Below are 7,275 nucleotides of genomic sequence, written 5' to 3'. Positions count from 1 at the left end.
CTGCTGATGATAATTGGAAAGTTTGACAGGAAGTTTACTAATTGAATAATTGCACATTAAAAGAAAATGTATACCTCCTAATTGAGAAAAAATATATCTTGGGATTATACTCCAAATAGAAGATTGATTGTGAAGGAAACGTTTAAGCCAATTAATTTTTAAGGTATTGTTAAGAGAATCAAAATCAATGAAATTTAAGCCACCTTTATTATAAGAATTCAAAATAACTGATTTTCTAATACTCAAATGGAATACTAATTCCCTTAGTATTTCCATTTCCGATGCCTTACACAGAAACCTGTCAATCAGGGTCAAGGGTGGGATTATGCTATGGGGCGTGTTTGTCTTGGGAAGTGATGTCACTCACAGTCGACGGTCAAGAGGTGATGCCCTGAACAGACGCCGGTTTATCAAATCAAATCAAATCAAATCACTTTATTGTCACACTACCATGTACACAAGTGCAACAGTAGGTGAAATTCTTGTGTGCAGTTCCGAGCAACATAGCAGTCATGACAGTGACGAGACATATACCAATTACAGTAAACAACATACTTACGCAAAACAATTTACAAATCAAATGTACACATACTTACACAACAATTATATACAATGTACAGTAAACAATACACACAATATCCAATACAATAAGTAGGAGTATATGAAATATATATATATATATATATATATATATATATATATATATATGAAGTAGTATATTGAGGAGAATATGTTGACAGTCCAGTGTGAGATTATAGATGAATAAAGTGCAGTGCTAATTATTGATCCTGATAGACTGTGAGTGATGTCACTTCCCAAGACAAACACACCCCATAGCATAATCCCACCCTTGACCCTGATTGACAGGTTTCTGTGTAAGGCATCGGAAATGGAAATACTAAGAGAATTAGTATTCCATTTGAGTTTTGGCTGTCTACATACACGACGCTGAGAAAGTGAAAAAGCAGACGTGGTAATTGAAATTGCTATTTAAATATGACAGGGCCAAAACTCGTAAGATATGGGAAACACAGTTGCAAACAGACTTCGCTTTTCCATTTGAAATCTGGCAGTCACTGTGCGTTCGCTTAAACGAAAATGCAAACCGTAATGCGCGATTTGCAATTGCGTTTGGATTATGTCACATTTTATGCGTCCACAAATTGAAAACGCAATTGCAAATACAATTTGCAATTCCATTTGAATAATGTCCGGAATATCATTCCATATTTCTGTGCTGATTTATATTTAAATAAGAAATACATAATACTAATAATGATGATAATACTCTACTTGAAGAGGTGGCAGCGATGGGGTCTGATAAATACTCGCTGATAAACTCAACTGAAAAGTACCTCAGAATACCCCCCTTTTTTTTTTTTTTTTTTTTTGGTGCCTGCAGACTTGCGTAATAATCATAATAAGCAATCATATTATTTTCGCCGCAACCGGCTTGACTGGAGTTCACCACACATCGTTGCGTTTTTAAATATCAAATGTCGCGTATCAAATTAAAAAGAGTTACTTTAAAAGAACCAGGCTCAAGATGTCGTGGTCTGACATCCATTTGTCCTTTGGATTTCGCTCTCTATAGGGTGAATGCGTCCATGTCAGTCTGCGCTGCCTCATTCTGACCAGTCTTCAGTTCAAACTGCTCCAGTACTCCCATACTCGTGCCCATCAAAAACATATACATTTCTAAATTATTTAATATGCAACCAGTCAACTAATTTTACAGATATGAAGCGGGCAAAGACTAGTTTTAACAGAAATGCCTACAAATAACGCGTAGTGAATAACGTGTTTGTGCAAGTTCTTAACATGAGCTAATACGTCACACAAAACAGCATGAAAACAACAAAGCACAAAAAACACTTAACAATTATTAAGAGCATTAAACAAATGAAGCAGAAAATGAGGTTTAAATCAAAATATATTACCTTGCATTTACCGAAGAAGAGCGTCGATTTCTCAGTCCATGTGCTTCTGCGCTGTGTGTGGGAGGGGAAATTGCCGTCCAGTGCGCATGCGCATCCCTGACAGTACGTCTTGAACATTTTGAGTAGTTATTTAGTAAGTTAGTTATGGGAGCTATATGTTCGAAAATGTCAGCAACAATTAAAATGTTCAAAAACTCAACAAATTGGTTAAATTCAAGTAAACATACTAATATTTTTAAGTAAGGAATACTATTACATTTTACAGTGCACTGAAGGCTGAATTTCTTGGGGGACGTTTTTACCCAATGCTGAATGCCATTATTTCAAGGCCATTACAATAAATAACATATAAAAACTTCAATAACAGAGTGTTTATTTAAATCTCACATGGTTTTATATTTGTAAAACTTAACAAAATGTATCAACTGTATCAAATGCTTTTAAATGAAAAGAACGACGAAAGAAAGATACAAACAAAATAATAATCATTTTTGGAACGATCATTTTGGTTCGGCCACACACGAACCACGCATTGTTCTTTTATTCTTGCTGAAATGCTCATTGTTACACATGCGTCTGATGGACACTCGACTAAAATATATTTTTAAGTAAAGTGCAAATAAATACACTTTTAAAAGATAAACAGAATTTTCACTTCAAGTATATTTATCTAAAAAAAGTAAAATTATTTAAAAGTGTGTTAAAAGTTGTATTGTGAAAATTGGTAAAAGCATGATGCTAATATACTTTAAATATATTCAAAGATAGTACAATTTTGGTTAGTATATTTGCAATATACAATTGAAAAAAATTATATATTTAAAATACAATAAAGTATACTTTTTCACTAGGGTATTGGGCAGGGAGTTAGGTTGGGCAACACGACTTATTTTCTTTTCGATCCAATACCAATAATTTCAAGTCCAATATCGTCGATACCGGTACCAATACGATACTTTTATTAAATTGAGTTTTTTGCGATTTCTTGGGATAAAATGGGTAATTTAAATATTATGTTTAGTAATAATTCAAGTCACTATTATTATTGTTATATATATATATATATATATTCGAGCCTAAATATACAATTATTACAGTAACTATAGGTTAACCATACATGAACCTTACTGTAGTTAAACCATGGTTTCATGCAAGGGCGAGGCTAGCCCCTTTTTAGGAGCTAGAGCACCCCTAAAACTTGGAGTAAGAAATGTTGTTATTCTAAAATTTTTGTTCGTCTTTGACAAGGTTAAATAATGTTCAAAACATACTCCGTAGTTTGTGGTTTAAAATGTATGTGTTAAGGATGAAAATCAAAACACCCCCGCTTAGCAAATGGTGTCATCCTCTTCTCTTCTTCTACTTCTCCTCTGTACCTGCACCGCTCAGCAGGACCGTCATCCAGCGCGAAACACACGCAGAGGGAGAACCCGTTATGTAGTGTTGCGAATCAGCTAAGTTGCTCCAAAGCTGTGTCTCACATTTGTTTCCTTTTACCTAGAGTTGTTCCGATTCCGAAACCATATCGGTGAGTACTGGAGTCAGTATCCTGAATCACCATGGTACACCTATAATAAAAGTTTATTTTCGGACTATTTTAGTCCAGCGGGTCGCCGCCACTGTGGAGTAGCACAGGACCTGGGTGACTCGTCCATAGTCATAAATGGAGAGAAGTAGCGCCGGTTACAATGTTCTTCCGCAAGATGCATGCAGTTCTGTTTATTAACTGCTGGAGCGTGAAACAAAAACAGCAGCGTGACAAATAAACTGCGTACCTGTGTAGTGCGTACGTGTGTCTCTGTTGTTAAAGTTTATTGTTAATTTGATACTCATTTTAACAATCGGGAGTCATGTAAACATGACATCACGTGCGTCTTTTCTAGTCAGTCGTCATGGAAACATGAAGCCCTGGCGTTTGGACCAGAGTGAAAACAAACATATCACTATATACCACCAGTATGTGTGAAAACACTCACTGTGGCTTTTTAAATGAATTGTTATTCATTCCTAGATTTATATCTGTTATTTTTCAGTTGTGGCTGACTATCAAACTAGACAATAAAAGAAAGTTTAATGTTTTTCTTTTGCTGTATTTATTCATTCCTCACACACAGAGGATTTAACCTGAACCAGGCTTAACTCCTGAACTCCTAGCATCTCTCTCTCTCTCTCTCTCTCTCTCTCTCTCTCTCTCTCTCTCTCTCTCTCTCTCTCTCTCTCTCTCTCTCTCTCTCTCTCTCTCTCTCTCTCTCTCTCTGTGTGTGTGTGGCCTGCCAGTGACAATGGACATACAACAGTTCTTTAAAAGAAAAGACAGATTCAGTTGAGAGACTAGGGACAATCCATAATGACCTCTGTCTTATTTTTTTTGTTCTTCTGAAAAGTGTTAAGCTAAAGTAACAGATAATGCAAACCAGCTATCTGTTGTTGTATCAAATTACTTATCTAGGCAATGGTCCCCTGCTTTTATTTTTTTTTTAGTTATTTCAAACCCACAATGGAGAATACAGCTTCTCTTGTGAAAGGAATTTGTGATTTAAAAAAGTTTCTAATCCCAATAATAATAATAATAATAAAGACATTTAAAATGGCACGCCTCTGTGTGCCTTTTGATCATATCCTTAGAATCTGTAAATGGTCTCCATAACATTTTTGTGACATGACAAACTGACCTCAACTCTCCTGCCTACAATATATTTGTGTATGATTGTCAGTGCCAAGGGAAAGAGAGGGAGATGGTGAACAGGAAATTGAGAGCATGCTGGAAGAACCAGGTGAGGAAACAACAACAATAAATTGACATATAGTGAATAGTGGCAAGCAAAACAGTAACTACTCATACTCCTATACTAACTTATTGGCATTAAGTAGCCTATATTAAATTTACTTTTTGTAACATTATTTTACACCAAATTTTTTCATAATAAAGGAGGAGGAAAACAACAGGGAGAGTCCTTATTGGATGAGAAGGAATTGACTAGTGAAAGAAATGAAGAGACAGAGGGAGTGCAAAATAGAGACCACCAAGTCAAAGCAGCAGAGACAGAAGAGAGCTGTTCAGACTTAGGGGATAAGGACACTGGTCCTAAACAGTTAAAGCTGTCTAAATACCCTCATACTCAGTTTGGCACACAAAAAAGAGCCTTTCAAGAACCATTTTTTGTAAATAATTTACAGAAGATGAATTACATTTTGTTGTCCAAGTACCTGTTACTTTGTTCAATGACAATAAAGTTGAATCTAATCTAACCAATCTGATGACTGTTGATACAAAAGGAGGCACACAGAGTTAACGGTCAGGAAAACCAGCTGAGTGAAGAAGGTTTTGTGTTTGTTACAGGGGGCTGTCTGTGTGAACCGGTGCTCTGAAAAGGTCTAAAAAAAAAAGATTAAAAAAATCTGGATTTTGGAGTTAGTTGAACCAATGTTAAAATGATAAAGTTATTTTTCAATAGACATATTTTTTGTTTTTGTGTGAAAAGAGGGTGGGTGGTGGCAGTGGGGCTCATTGGGTGCTCAGCACCCCTAAAGCTCTGACCCTAGAATCGCCCCTGGTTTCATGGATTATTTTTTAAATCACATCACAAAAACAATGGAGAATTAAATTTTCAGAGCCCCCATGCACTCCATGGAGGAAGACAACTTTGTGCCAAAAGAAATAGTTATGAACGAGTAACTTTTGCCACACAATGAGATGGACCCAGTGAGTTTTCACGCATTTACATTTATCCCCCACACGAGGGAGCAGGATGAAAGCTTTTAAAGTTTGAACACTTTTTTTTTCACATGATTTTTAAGATTTTTCATCTGAAGTCTTCTGCTTAAATTCCTGAATTTTTTTAACAAAACTATTATTATATGTAATTTAAAAAATATATATTTTAATGAATTAATAACAAAATAAATAAAAAGCAGCCAACAATTGCCCATCATATATAGGAACTCCAAGACAGCTACATCATGAAGTTGGTTGATTGAATATAAAGAGTGTTATCAAAGGAAATTGGGGCTACTTTAAAGAACAAATTAAGAGATAAATTCAGAAAATTAAGAATGGAAACTTTTCTAGGAATAGGTAGTGTTGGTAAAGTTATTTAATAGCATTCTCCATTTTGTGGACAGTGTCTCCCTATTGTGAGCCTGAGATCTTAAATGTTACTGTATGCTGATCTTTGCATTTTCAAGCACTGGTACATGAGAGATACACTCTTGAAGCCCCTATCATGCATAAATTACTGAATATTACTACATGTGTAATTGTGCTATCACATGCATGGTTTAAAAATGAATGCCAGAAGCTCTTAACGCCTTTCATTTCTGCACTTTATAGAAACTGTGATCAAATGTAATACATGCGTCTTGGCTATCATACAATCATAATATTTTAAGTCAATGATCAAGGTGACAACTCTTGTCGTTATAGAAAAATATTTGATGGATCCGTGAACCATCAAAATGTAATCTCATTTGCATTGCAGCAATCCACTTAGTACCTCTAAAAACGATTTACGTTATAGTCTTCAAAATCTAGAAGTTTGCACTTGAGCATTTGTGAAGGGCATCAGACATGTAAAAATGTCATAACATGTGCAGCTATTAATAATTTTTATTAAAGATTAGCTAAATTTACACCATGCAATACTGCAGTTAACTAAGTTATGCCATGTGCATGAATGGCAATCAGTTGGTGCTGAACTAAGCTTGCAGCTGGTTGTTTTGGATGTTAGCAGTTGACATGGTCAGAAATAAATGTAGCTTTGACAGCGAAAACGTGACGCAAAGCTGGGTGTCAAGTTCGCAGGTCTTTTGATTTTATGGGTCACTGCACCCAATGGTCATAATTCAATACCTTAAATAACCAATAAATAAAAGCCCTGGACATCTTAAGGGCTGTGTTGAATAAAAACCTATACAACCTTTCCCTTCAAACATGCAGCAGAATATGATAAACAAAAAATATAACATCTAAAACTTGTAGAAAAGTGTTAACATTTACATAGCATTAACATGGTAATGTTCATGTATGTATATACCAACTCCAAATTAGTGCAGTTTCTTAATTTAACTTCTTGTTTTAAACATTTCAGTGAAAATGGTTCATTAAAACTCTGTAGAAATCATAATTTGAATAAGCTGTTCATGTTGAAGGACTGTCTGTGCTAAGGACAAAATCCTCTTGACAGTATTTAGTATAGTGAATGATGAGTAGCTTTATTGGCTGGTTTAAGGCTGGTTTGTGGCTATAAATTAATTTTTATAGGAAGCACTGAATAGCTGATCTCTAAGTATTTTCAGAATCATAACAATTCCAAATGATGGATAAATATAGTAGGTG

Source organism: Xyrauchen texanus, chromosome 3 (genome assembly GCF_025860055.1).
Source record: "Xyrauchen texanus isolate HMW12.3.18 chromosome 3, RBS_HiC_50CHRs, whole genome shotgun sequence".
In the NCBI taxonomy this organism is placed as follows: domain Eukaryota; kingdom Metazoa; phylum Chordata; class Actinopteri; order Cypriniformes; family Catostomidae; genus Xyrauchen; species Xyrauchen texanus.
Note: the sequence above shows the minus strand (reverse complement) of the source record.